The sequence below is a fragment of the Pyxicephalus adspersus genome, chromosome 10, assembly GCF_032062135.1.
Source record: "Pyxicephalus adspersus chromosome 10, UCB_Pads_2.0, whole genome shotgun sequence".
In the NCBI taxonomy this organism is placed as follows: Eukaryota; Metazoa; Chordata; class Amphibia; order Anura; family Pyxicephalidae; genus Pyxicephalus; species Pyxicephalus adspersus.
Window position 1 is genome coordinate 48,404,320 of NC_092867.1, and position 14,596 is coordinate 48,418,915.

The 14,596-nt window shown below is 39.1% G+C and overlaps 1 protein-coding gene across 4 annotated transcripts in view; it reads right to left on the reverse strand.

The window, feature by feature from the left end:
• The window catches only part of C10H10orf71 (chromosome 10 C10orf71 homolog), a 123,783-nt gene that overhangs the window by 40,183 nt on the left and 69,004 nt on the right, over positions 1-14,596 (reverse strand). For 2 of the 4 annotated variants that reach the window (XR_011922443.1, XM_072424184.1), the window contains exon 2: positions 4,199-4,279. The exons of the other annotated variants lie outside the window; for them this stretch is intronic. The gene's annotated coding sequence lies outside the window, so the exon portion shown is untranslated. The remainder of the gene's footprint in view (positions 1-4,198; positions 4,280-14,596) is intronic. 4 annotated transcript variants of the gene reach the window in all.

Below are 14,596 nucleotides of genomic sequence, written 5' to 3' on the forward strand. Positions count from 1 at the left end.
ATTGTAAGCTCTTCGGGGCAGGGTCCTCTCCTCCTGTATCACTGTCTGTATTAGTCTGTCATTTGCAATCCCTATTTAATGAACAGCGCTGCGTATTATGTTGATATAAATCCTGTTTAATAATAATAACAAAAAGCCGCTGCAGTAAAGGCCTGGCAGAGCATTAAAAAGGAGGAGGCTGTTCAGGGTATGCTGCCAACACTGGTTTCTCATGCGCTTTCTTTTCAGCACCACAATGTTGAGACAAAACAATATGGTATTTTTCAGCACTTTCCTAATATTAAAACGTACCTAAACTCATAATTAATCCTTTTCATAAAAGGGTAGACAACATTTTTTTTTAGCAGCACCCTTTTCTTTAAAAAAAAAAAAAAAAAAAAGTGATTAGGAATTATTGGGCAGGCCGAGGCTCCCAGGGATACCTAGGTCACACATCCTGGGAGGCTCTTGGCTGCTCCTTTTGTGCATGCCTGAGCATTTCGGGCATGCACAAAAGGAGCTCTTTCATCAATAAAAAAAAAATTGCCAATCTCTCACATGCACAGTGAGATCCGCAATTTTTTTCAAATTCTACTTCACCCGATCTTCTATGCCTGTACTAGTTAAGGAAATATGCTTTACATTTGATGGTTGTGCCGCCATGGTCAACCAAGTACACCGCTATATCAATGTGGTCCTTCAAAGTAACCTTTAAAGAAATCTTTGGGGAGCCTTTTTATTCTGGGAACTTCTTAACATTTTTACATATGCATGCATCTTAGTCTCATAATATCTTTAGTGCCACAAGCCAAATGTTAGCTAAGGTCTGAAAAACTTCATTACTTTAGTTAAGTAACGCATAGACTAGATCAATGGTGCCCAACCTACTGCCGCAGGCCACATCCAGACAGCGGAGCTGCCAGATCCATTAAGGGGGGCTATTTAAAGAGTTTGGTCCCCAAATTGAATTTGCATGTTAGGGACCCCTGGGTTACACTTTCATGGCAATGATCATTAGGGTACGGTCTACTCTCTGTGCTGTGGTGCCCCAAATATATACTTGCCTGCTCACAAAATTTTAAGGCTGCGTTCAGACTGGTGGTGAGGTTGTAGTGCGGTTACCCCTTCCTCATGCCATGGATCCGAGCCTAGGGAGTGGTACGCTCAGTACCACTCTCCGCCGCCTGGGGTCAAATCTGAAAATGCTGCCGGGTAAGGGACCTTCTGTGACCCTCAATTTCTCTGGAACAGAGGGATGTTGGCAACTGGAAAGCTGGAGCCAGTAGAAAAATGTCTCCCCCCAAAAAACATTTTTTACCTTACCTTATCTTATCATGCTACCTTGTCACACATAGCTATCCCCTTACTCCCAATGAACCCCAATCAAAGAAAAAGGAAATGTAACTGCAAGTGAGGGGCTCTTGTGGCTAACTCCCCCTAAAATTTCATCACTACGTCACCATCACAAAATATGAAAAACTATACCTACCAAGCTACCCTTTCACACATAGCTGGCCACTTACCTTCTGATTTCTCAGGAATGAGGAGCTGTAGGGACCTGAAGATGTAGTATTAAGAACATGTCCCCCTTGGCTATCTATTACATGAATCCCATTCCTCTGGAAGTATCCATTGCAGAGATTTTGGGGTACATAAAAAGGTTAGAGGGCCCCTAACTGACAGGACACAGGACATTGTATGGAGTAGTTTCTGCTCTTTAGTACAGGAATAGTGAGTAGGGAACCATATATGACGGGCTAGCACTGTATAATAACTTTAGTTTTGTATCTATCATTAATAAAATGCTGCATTAATGAAATTAGCATCATATGGTGAGTGCAGAAATTCTTGATTTGTCATTTCTATAACTATTCTAGCTTTAAGCATACATCTTTATTGTTTGTTTGCATCATGGCTGCAAGTTTTATCTCAATGTCAACAGTGGCCCCAGATAAAAAATGTTGGGCACTATTGGACTAGATAATTTCTTTATAAATGAGAATCTGCTGTGTTACAATGCTGGCACAAAATGGCACTGGCTCCCTGTTTTTTTTTTCATACACAACTAACTCTGACAAAGCATGACTACATATTTAAGACTTATGAAGCAGAAACGCTCATTGAGACCCTTTTATTGAGGTTTAGTGGTGCTACATGGACACGAGACACAATGGCCCTGATTTATTAAGGTTCTCCAAGGCTGGAGAAAATATACTTTGATCAGTAAAGCTGGGTGATACAGCAAACCTGGAATGTATCTGGTCCAGGATTAAAAACATTTGCTAACAAAAAGCTAATGACTTTTAGGAAATCCATTCCAGGTTTGTGGGATTACCCAGCTTCACTGATGAAACTGTATTCTCTCCAGCCTTGGAGAGCTTTGATAGATCAGGGCCAATGTCTGCTCTTCCCAACAATGTCTCTCTTTTATCTTTACTCTCTGCTCCTATTTTAACATTAACTCTGCCACTGGCCTTGCTTTGGTGTAAGTTGGGAGAACCAACCTAATGTCTCTTAGCTATACAATATACTCATCTTAAGGGCTCTGAAGAAGACCTAACAGGTGCTTAGACTCTGGCCTGCACGATGCTTATCAAGCAGGGCCCTGTGCACCTTCTTTAGGTGAACCTCAGCAGAGGTAAATTGCTTAACAGAGGAAGAGGGAAACCAGGTTAGGGAGACCCTGTCACCTTCAAGAAATGTTGCAAATATACCCCTACACAACACATCCACAAACTGATACATTTTGGACTCCCTCTAATCAGAATGAAATCACAATTTTCACCTTGTAATGGGCATCCAGTAAGATGTCCTCCAATATTGGTTACTTTCTTTAATCACCCATGGAAGGCCCAAGTACAGAATTGACTGCATTTACCACTAATTACTTGTGGTAGCAGACCCAAAATCTTCACTGAGTCACTGAGAATACATTGTCCTCCAAATTTCACGTACAATACCTGGGGTTTAGGGAGGTTGAAAAGTGTCATGGGTCAGGAATGTCAACATCCACTTTGGGATCATTTCTCTTGAAGGGTCAGAAGCATTAGCAACTGTCTCAGTGCCACTTCATAGTGTTTTTAAGCAACAGCATGCAGGAGTAGCACTGGTTATTTTGTGATAGGTCTACTCTACAACACTTTCTAGGGACTGATAACAATTTGAAACATTTGTATAGCCCGTTATCAAAAATTGTTAACTATAATCATGGTTACATAGTAGGTCAGGTTGAAAAAAGACATATATGCATCAAGTTCAACCAAAAGGGAAAAAAACATATCCCAGATATAAAACCCTATGGACATAGTTGGTCCAGAGGAAGGCAAAAAAATGGTACAATTTGCTTCAACAGGGGGAAAAATTCCTTCTGATTCCATAAAGCAATCAGATGTTCCCTGGATCAATGATCATTGGTATCTTTACTTTAAAGCTTTAATACCCAGCTATATTCTGTGCTTCTAGAAAAGCAACCAGCTTTTTCTTAAAGCAATTTATAGTAGTTGCTGAAATTACTTCCTGAGGCATCCTGTTTCACATTTTCACAGACCTTACAGTGAAGATTCCCTTCCTTATCCAGAGCTTAAACTTCTTTTCCTTCAGACGCAAAGAGTGCCCTCTTGTTTTTTGTAATTATCTCAAAGTGAATAAATGAGAAGAGAGAAAAAATCGCAAATACATTTTCAGACAACCTTTCTTTTACTGTGCAAATTTTGTTTACCTGTTGTATACCCTTATTTAATTTTCAGGTGGTAGGGAGACAACCTGGCAAGTCTACCCCTCTACTTTTGCTTCCCATCTAAAGTTAGGAGTTAAATTTAGTTCTGTAAAGTGTTTCTTTGGTGAAACGACGACATGAGACATGACCTTCAGCTATTTCTACTGTGACAAACACACACACACTAGGAGGAGTGTAAACTATATTTATAAACCTTTTTATGTGTTATTCTGTCTCTAATATTGAATTTAGGGTAACACTTATGAGATGTATTTTTAAATTGTAAAAGTTATGCATCTTTTTGTTTACATATAATCATGCTGAGTAACAGAACTAAAGATTGCCTTTCACAAAAAAAATAAAACATCAAGCATCATTTTTACTGCAGAATAAAACATTATTTTATCAATAAATTTGTTTTGTCCTACCCAAACTAATATGTACACAAATGCTTGTATGCTATTATGTAATAAGGTCCTTTGTGCATTGTAAACGATGACCAACCTGGTCAGTTGTGTTCACAGAGGTCCTCTGAGGTTATCTCCTGTAGTTTCACATGCCACACAGAGAGACTATTTTTCAAACCTGCCAAAATCAATGATATTAAATAAGATAGGTCTTATATCTACAGGACCATTAGTAATCAGGAATCAAACTGTTAGAAAGAAAATACAGTTGTGATACACATAACGATTAGACCTATGAGTTAAAATAAGGATTACTATGTAATTTAAATTTTTTATGTATTTATGCTTTATCTGATTTATGTCATCTGTCACTTTTCCTTTTTGTGTTGGGTTCATGTCAGAGAATTTTTTTTAACTCTTTGTATAAGACACTGGAGTACTGGAACAAGATGTAAAAGGATGTTAACATTAGAGACCCTTTTCCTACCCCCCCCCCCCCCTGATAAAAATGTATGTTTTTATTGCTGTATGTTTCCTCATGGATATGTTTTTGAAGGCAGTTTTAAGTGTAAAGTTCAGAAGACGTGAAAAAAAGATCGAGGAATAACAGACATTAGGGATAGAGGATACCTGGACACTAGTAATAATTACATTTGATATTGACACAGCCTCAGTGTTCTTCCCGTCCCCTTTTAGCCGAGTGCACCACCCAGAACTTTTTAGCAGCCACCCGACTCAACCTGCCTACAATTACAAAAATTAAAAATACAAATCCCACTCAGCTTAAAAAATTTCTGGGTTGAGCACTGCAACCTAATGTCTTGCACTGGCACAAAATATATCTGTTCTGATTAGTGTTTATGTAGTTCAAGAACTTTAGGTTCTCAAATAACTGTTTTAGCATAGCTAGTATCCTTTTATATGATAATACATAAAAGCACTACATTTAATGTGAATTTGCAAAAAATCATGTTGGTAATAATGATTATTTAAAAATGACTCTTTCAAAATTGCCTGAAATCATCCTGAAAAGTCATGACCTGAAGAAAGTTCTAATCACATCAAAATCAATTTCGCTTAGCAAAGAATATTCTTGTTAAAGTATATGTCAAAAAAAATGTTACACAAAGTACATATGTGTACCAGGCAACCAGCAGTGTTTGATAATAACTAGTGTTTGTGTTTGAATTCAGGTTGTCCTTATTTTCGACCCGAATATGGCTGTTTGAATTCAGATAGGTCCGACTCGAAAAATACGGGATTTGACTTTGCAAATTCGTGTGTAAAAATGTGTTAAAAAGGGGCTTTAATGTTAAAGTAATTTATTGAATGTGTGTGATTTGTGTAACTAACTTTTTTTTTTTACAGGTGGGATCCCCAGGCACTAGAGGTTAAATGAGGACAAGTCTCCCCATTTATCACTTTTAGTGCTCTGTGAGGAAAGGTAAACCCTGATGACAGCTCTGGGTGTCATCAGGATTTTCCTTTTCCCAGCAAATCACAGAGCATTAGAGGTGAATGGATGGGGAGACTTGTCCCCATTTAGCCTCTAGTGCCCGGGGATCCCGTGGGACTCCTGTGTTCTTGGATAGAGAATCTCTATCCAAGAACACATACTATAGTTACGCTAGGGCTGCAAGAGCAATCAGGAGAGCGGAGCTGTCAGCCATATTTCAATTTGCCCATTGCTCTTCATATTTTCATAGGAAATATCCCCAAATTTACAAAGCCACATTCCAGGTTCCACAGCCACCTGGGATATGTGACACAAATAACCCAGGAGGCTGTGGATTTACCCTTTAGTCTATACCACCATGGCAGTAATGATGGAAAGGAAGGGGTCCTCCTCCCAAAATGGAAAGGAAATACAACACATTTTTCCATCATAAAAAAGGAAATGAAAGTCACTCTTTATAAAAACATTAATATGTGGTGATGCTTTAGGAGCATTGTGCATGTGATGAAGTGCCTCCCCCCACCCCCCACCTGTGAAAACTGTGAAATTTATTCACCTGAGTGTGTATTGACATTATCAGCAGCACAGTGGGATAATGGTGTGTGTAAAGGCTGCCTGTCATATTCTTCAGCCTAACAACTCACTGTTCAAACCTTCAGAGCTCCTGAACTGTTGCTTGCAATGACTTGAAAGTTTCAGGGTAAGCAGAGGACCCCCATTAGCTACTAGTAACCAAAATTTCTTTAAAGAATTTTAAGATAAGAGGGTAACAAGTTTACAAACTTGTGAAAAATGAACATTGAAGTTGCTGTTGCAAAGGTAAGTGTATCTAGGAGCCCAAAATGGAAAATGCAAGATTAGGGACCCCCAAGGGCTACTTGCACAACAAGGAAAAAACTATAATTGTAATACTATGCTACACTTTCTGTTCTTGAACCTATATTTCTCTGGAATAGGAAGGTGTTAAAAACTGAAAATGTAGGTGCATGTGGGGGACACATAAACCCCCCTAAAATTCCATTACCATGCCAACATTTGGAACATAAAAAATCTCTACCTGTCAAAACGCACTGCTCTGTTACACTTAACTGTCCACTTCTGTACCTTGAACTCTAATTTCTCTAGAGCAGAGAGGTGCAGGTAAACAAAAATATAGATGCAAATGAGAAACACGTGTGGCTAATACCCCCAAACTTTCACCCTGTTAGCCCTTGCCACACACACCATCACAAGTAGACTGCCACCATGTGCTTAGATGCACCGTTATCCTTGGCAACCACAGTTCTGTTTCTGCTTTTATAGTAGTGTATTTAGGTTAGCAAGTTACACTTTTTATAGTGTTTATTAAACAAAAACATACTAAAACAGTGCAAAAACAATTACAGAAAAATAAGAACTAATCAAATAATAATAACAGAACTATAGCAACAGCATAAAATAAAAGGGGAAAATTGTGAAAAAATACTTAGGTAGAGTTGGTTTTCCTTGGTCCAGGTTGCTGTATAAAGTTGAAGTTAGAGTCACTGGGCTCCCTGCAGTGCTCAATGTGTCAGTGCTGTTCTCATTAGCAACAAGATGGAATCAATGACAGCTGTCTCTGCTAGACTTACATGGCTTTTTCTATGCCAAAAACAGAGGTAGGAAATATAGGACCATCCAATGACAGCAGGGTGGAGGGTGTCTGATGGGCTGTGTCCACATAGATTAGGATGCTTGTAGACACTACCAAGAGGCCCTTTTTCTAATTATTATTAATAATTCCATAAGTACAGGTTTTCTGAAATACCAACCCCCAGATTAATAATCACAACAAAATAAAGAATTCACAGAGACCAAACTAGGCATTCCCGGGGCTAAATATGGTTTTCAGGCTTTCCTGAGGCCTAGGAGACTAGTTCTTGGTCTCAAAATGCTATAACGGTCCAACTACAAATCATTCAACTACTATTTCATACAAAATGGTATATTAGAAATATAAAGCTTATTAATAAATGGGTTTCGAAATACAGCTCAAAGTTCAATCTGAGATACTCTGTCTAGCCTTATCTGAATTCTATTAATCTTGCAGACACAAAAACCAGTCACAGCAGATGTTGTGACTAGAGGATCTGGAATGACCCTGGTTGTCAGATAAAGAAATACATGATAAGGGGAAATTTCTGACCCTAGTCTGCTAGAGAGACAATTTCCAGACAAAGGCATTTTTTTATTATTATTACACAGTATTTATATAGCGCCATCATATTACACAGCGCTGTACAAAGTCCATAGTCATGTCACTAGCTGTCCCTCTAAGGGGCTCACAATCTAATGTCCTTACTATAGTCATTTGTCATTAACACAGGCTAAGGACAAATTTGTGGGGAAGCCAATTAACTTAGCTGCATGTTTTTGGAACATGGGAGGAAACCGGAGCACCCGACCGGAGCAACCAGGGGAAACCCACACAAACACCGGGAGAACTTGCAAACTCCATGCAGATTATCAGATCAGAACTTATTATTTTCCACAATATCACATTATCAATATCAATTTTTGGTTTTGTACACCCCACCATCCTAGGCAAATTGGGGTCCAAGAGAGACCCGGGAGGCCCCAATTTGCACTATCAATTAAGGACTCCCAGGCACACTTTTGAAACAAGAACTTCAATGTTGTATTTTTACAAGTTTTTAGAATTGTGATCCCATATCTTTATTTTTTTATATCTGGGGGCTGAAATTGAGGTTAATATTAGCTATGAGGGTCCTCTGTGCACCCTGAAAATTTCAAGTCATTATAACCAATGGTTTAGGAGATAAGAAGTTTTGTACACAGAGGGTTTTAAGGCCGCAGAATGATATACAGTATTCAACACACAGCTATCACACTTTGCCGATGATGTTATTACACACGTCTCTCCGATTGATACATTTACAAGCAGCTTTTTTTTTTAATAGAAGACTGGAGACGAGGTATAGAATGGGGGAGGGACAGCCTGTGTCTAGCTGTGCTGTTCTCCCACTTATCAGCAGCTGGAATCCTCTGAATGGATGACAGCTGAGAACGGAGCAGCCTCTCCATTGTCCATTCAAAGGATGAGAGCCAAGCGGAGGGGGCACAGCAGCTGGTCGCTCCGCCCACTAAAAGGGGGCTGGGGAGAACAATGCATATAAGTTTTTTTTTATTTTGCAAAACCAAATTAGCTTGTTGAACAGAAAATAGTAGTAGTTAGACACAGCCAATCAGTGCATACTCTACTGTTATGCAGGGGTTTACCATATCTGCATTCCAGGCTCTTAGTGTAAGGCCCTGGTCCAGCAAAAATACTCACCAGACATTTGTTCCTCAATCTAGTGCCACACCCTTCACCTATAGCAAGCCCACATAGCAAGCCTCCGCTCAGCCTCGGGAGACTGGTTACGTTTTCCAACAAAATGTTGCCCCCAGGACTTATTGTGCAACATGTGGTGTCTGGGGTATGACTGGGAGAGGACCAGGAGCCCACAGATAAAGCAGCACCAAGATTCCAACAGAGACAAGTCCGGAATACAGAGCAAAAAGGTCATACACAGGTAATCTGTCCACCAGGGCAAGACACAAGTAGAATCGGGGTCACATGCAAAAGGTCGGTCCAGGCAGCAAAAACTCACAGGATCAGCAAAAGGCAAGGTCAGCAACACTAAATCACATGAATACACACCAGAAGCAAGTCAGCCTAGCTTAACGTTACAACAGGCACTGGTGACTGGGAGCAGTGAGGCTATAAAGTCCCAGCAGCCAAAAGCAGAGCAGAATAGAGTCAGTAAGTGATCAGCCTTTAAAATTCCCTTCAGATGTGCACAGTGGCACACAGCATGGAATCGCTGGCCCGATAAACGTATCTCAACACTTAGTTTTCAGGCAGACCAAAAACATGACTTTGGTACGCAGACATAGTCAATGATCTGTAATAATGTATCTGCTGTAGTACAACCACATCATTAGTCAAAACTTCATTTCTAAAATGTCTCTGCAACCCAGAACACTTCCCTGGGATTGGTAACTTCTTCTGTGTCCCTGAAAAGATAAAAAGCCAAAACAGAGAGGTATATATTACAGCTCCAGCACCCTTACATACATACCGTGTTTCCCCGAAAGTAAGACCTACCCCGAAAATAAGACCTAGCCTTCCTGAGGGAGCCAATTCCACATTTTCACAGACCTTACAGTGAAGAATCCCTTCCTTATCCAGAGCTTAAACTTCTTTTCCTCCAGAGGCAAGGAGTGCCCTCTTGTTCTTAGTAATGATCTCAAAGTGAATAATCGGGCAGAGAGTTCTCTATATTGACCGTTTATATATTTATACAGGGTGATCATATCCTCCCTTAAACGTCTCTTCTCAAGGGAGAATAGAATCAGTTCAGCTAATCTCTCCACATAGCGGAGCTCCTCAATTTCTTTTATTAGTTTAGTTACCCTTCGCTGCACTATCTCCAATTCCACAATGACCTTTTTTTGAACTGGTGCCCAAAACTGGACTGCATATTCCAGATGTGGTCTGACCAATGCTTTATACAGGGGAAGGATTATGTCTCCATCTCTGCAGTCTATGCCCCTTTTAATACAAGAAAGTGCTTTGATAGCTTTAGATATTGCAGCTTGGCATTGCATGCTGTTATTAAGTCTATGATCTACCAGAACCACCGGAACCTTTTCCATTTCTGACTCCCCCAAGTGCATTCCCCCTAGACAGTATGAAGAATGCATCTTTTTAGCTCCCAAGTGCATAACTTTACATTTATCTATATTAAATGTCATTTGCCACTTGGCTGCTCAATGAAACAGTACATCCAGGTCTGCTTGTGGATTATAAATATCCTGTAGGGACCTAATTCCATTACATAGTTAGGTGTCATCTGCAAACACTCTATATTATTTATAAAGATGTTAAACAGTAAAGGTCCCAACACTGAACCCTGGGGTACACCACTAATAACCTTAGACCATTCAGTGTATGAATCATTAATTACAACCCTTTGGATGTTGTCTTTAAGCCAGTTCTCTATCCATTTTCAGATTGACTTTTCTAAACCTATTGACCCTAACTTGCATATTAATCGTCTGTAGGGTACAGTGTCAGATGCTTTAGCAAAGTCCAAGTACACTATATCAACTGCTACTCCACTGTCTCCCTGTTTACTTACTTCCTCATAAAAAGAGAGTAAATTTGTTTGACAACTTCGGTCTTTCTTGAAGCAGACACCTGAAGGCCCATACGACCAAAGTACAAAACCTGGAAATATTTTGGGGACTATAAATTTGGCTGCAGACCTGTAAGGTACACAGTGGATCATGTTTTTATATCATTTCAAGAAAATTTCATGAATATAATGTATAGCTTTTCATAAATTTAAATAGATCTTGAAAATATCAAAAGGTATGCACTTTGGAAAATTATGAAAGGTTCCCTGATTGGTAAATACTACTAGTAATGAATAGTAGTAGCAATGACTAATACATAAAGGGCAACATTTAAAGTAGGCTAACACAAAACAGATCACATGCAGCTTTATATACTCTTGTAAACAATAAAAAAATAAAATTTGAACTCTATAAAACCATGTCCTAACATCTGCAAGTAAATCATGGATGCTGGCTTAAGTAATTTATTATTTGATAAAGGAAGATTAAAATAAATGTCTTTAGTCTAGTAAAAGATAGTGGATATCCAGGATTAGAATATTAAAGAATATAGTCTTGTACAAGTCACCAAAATTAGGATTGGAACACTGAAATGATCAGGTCATTAGTATTAGTTGGAGAAGTGAAGAAATTTGAGAAAGGCATGACCAAGACAACTAGGTGAAGAAGGAGCCAGAGGATATCTTCGAAGATAGTTGGAACATGTGGAAGCAGAACTGATATAAATTGGAGTGAAGAAAAACCTACATAGATACATAGAAGGCAGAGATGACTGGGACACTGTCATTCAATGTCTCTATTTTCTCAAATTTCCAAGTCAATAACGTTAATAGTCTGTCAAAATATCAAAAAGGTCAAAAAGAACTGCAAGGATACTCTCACATGACTACTTCAGCCTTGACAGAAGACAAAACAGAGCACATAATAATATTTATTAAAATTTAAAAAAGTGCAAATGAACACCTTGTTTCTTCTGGCCTAGTGCGCCTTCTTGACCTCCTGAAATGGCCTAGTAGTCCAAAAAAATTTGCTGACCCCTGGTCTAGGTGATGTGACCCTCTGGCAGCTGCTCCCTTACCTTAGAGGCCTAGAGTCATTTTTGCCAGCAGGTGGAGCACAGATGCTCACATGACCTTCCCTATATAAGGATGTGACTGGCAACAGGAAGTTGCCTGAACAAGGAGTTTATATTTTGGTATACTGGCTCTGTGACTACTCTCAATTGCTGCCTGCCCTGACCTTCTGTTCTGTCTGACCACTCTTGATTGTCACTTGCCATGACCTTTGGCACATCTGACTACATTTCTGCCTCATGCTTCTGTACTCTTCTTTGGTCCTAGCCTTACACCAGTTACCAGCCTCTGCATACACTGGGGCTACAACCTGGCAACAGCCTGCAGTGCAACATCCTCACATCTAGAGGCTCTGAAGAAAACCAGATTGTTGCTTAAACTCTGCGTTTACACTTCTCTGCCTAACAGGCTGGTGACACTCAGGGTCCACCATCCCAACCTGAGACACATTTTAATTTTTTGACAAAAATTAAATGTACAAACAAGAATCTTACGTGCAAAGTAATAATGTTACATAATCTGAACTCCAGCCAACATGTTTTGGTTGATGCTTGAGAAGTGTTATCAGGGGTGGGGCAGACATTATCACTAAAATAATTATACCTAAGTTGTTACCACTTCTTGTACCAATCTCCCAATCAGGTCTACTATTATTTTAAAATTGTTGCAAATACAAATACTTTGGTATTTTAGTATTGGACAATACCAAAGCATTTGTAATTGTAACAAATTTCTGGGATAAATGGTGCATTTTCTGACATAAATGCAAGGGTGCCAATATTTGTGGACATGATTGTATATTTTAATCTTTATTATTATACAATTATATGATTATTTAGATTTTTTTGCCAACCCCTTCATCATGTTAACAGGTAAAATTAGCCAAGTGGGTCATAGGTCAAAAGTCTTGGGTGAGGCACACAGTCTAGCTTTAGGGTGAATTACTTAGGTGGATTACTTCTGTAGCTAGGAGTGAGATATTTTGCATTAGAATAAATTTTAGAAATTTTACATAGAAAGAACCAAAGGACAACTAATGGCCCCTTTGGACTGCAATCATGAAAAAAGCAAAGAGTTTTTTTAGCAAATTTATTAATACATGTTTACTTGTTTACTTACTAATGTCAAAGCCATAACAATCGCAAGAAAAACAAATAATTATAGCTATATTGTGAAAATTACAAGTTATTGCAGCTATGGTTTCAACACTTTTGGGTGTACAAAGATAGACTAAGGTTAGGTAATAGGTTTGTTTGTTTTTTTTAGTCTTGTTCACATGATTATACAGAGTAGCATTGTCTCGAATCTCAATGTGTTTAGCCAATTGGCTTCCTCAGGGGACAGAAAAAGGTATTTGAATTACATGTTGAAGTACAATTACATAATTAGCAGAAGAGGTATATAAAATATAAATATGGCACTTACATCCTTGTGTTAGTAACAGGAAAAAACAAACGTATATAGATACAGACCGACTTTATATGAAAATATTATGTTTACTAAGTATACCAAGTATATGTGTCATTTGATTATGCATGGGTAGTTTCTAGTCAGGTATGTACCTGGTATGTGAGTAATTCATAAAGAAGTAGAACTTATGTTAATTGTATTTAAAATGTATAATAATTATTATTTGCATGTATATGAAGATACTTTGTGTGTAAATAATAGGTTTCAACAAAGTTATTGTATACATCTTGTCACGCTTGGGTGAACAGGGCCACTAGGGGCGCTATGGCTTGCACAAAAGTAATGTGAGCCCTGAGAAGGGCAAAGGCGCGGAATCTAAGCGGCAACCAGGTTATATCCAGAGCCTCCAGTGGTCAGGATGATGCACTGCTGGTTACCACCAGGTTGCAGTCCTTGGGCACACCAGGGTGGGTAGGAAGATACATGGTACTAAATCACAAGGCAGAAGAATAGTCAAGGAAGTCCAGGGTCAAGGCAGGCAGCAAGCAAGAGAGGTTAGGTCACAAGCAAATGGTCAAATACCAGGCATCCAGGAAATAGACACCAATGACACAAGGGCCCCTGCAGACACAGGGAACACAGTAGACAATGGAAGAAACAGGAGGCACAGTTGACATAACCACAGGCAGAGAGGAACACTGGAACCGCACAAGGGAATAGGCTGGAAACAACAGATTAGGCAACAAGGGGATAACACAGCAGCAGGACAGAGGAAACGCTGAATTAAGCAACATGTGAACAGGAACCAGCTCAGCAAACTAAGGGCTTGGCACAAGTGGAGACACCTTGAATGAACAGAGTGCAGTGTTTGAGCTAGCTAAATAGCCAGGGATGATTAAGAGGCTATTTTCTGATTGTCCGGTAGATTGGGCAAAACTGATAAAGCTTGGGAGCAGAGGCATGCCCCAAGTCAGAACTGCCTGCATGTGCAGGAGAGCGACTCCTGTGCTTTAGCGAGGAAGAGGTAAGTGTGACGCATGAGTGTCCATATTCATTGTGTGTTCCGTGGTAAATTGTGAGTAGTTGTTTTCTTTTAAATTGTATAAGAAATTTACAATGATAAAGCAAAAAAAGAGATCTAACTTACTTTTTGTAGTAGATCACTTGGTCCTAATAATTAAAGGAATAGCGATGGGAAAAAAGGAATTTTTGTCTGCCTGAATAGAACTATAGTATAGTTACAGCAATATATTGTATAATTTACTGTAATAAAGTATATACGGGTAGTCCCCGGGTTTTATACAAGATAGGTAGTATGTGGTATGTAGATATATATGATAGGTAGTATGAAGGTGTGTTCTTAAGTTGAATTTGTATGTAAGTCAGAACAGGT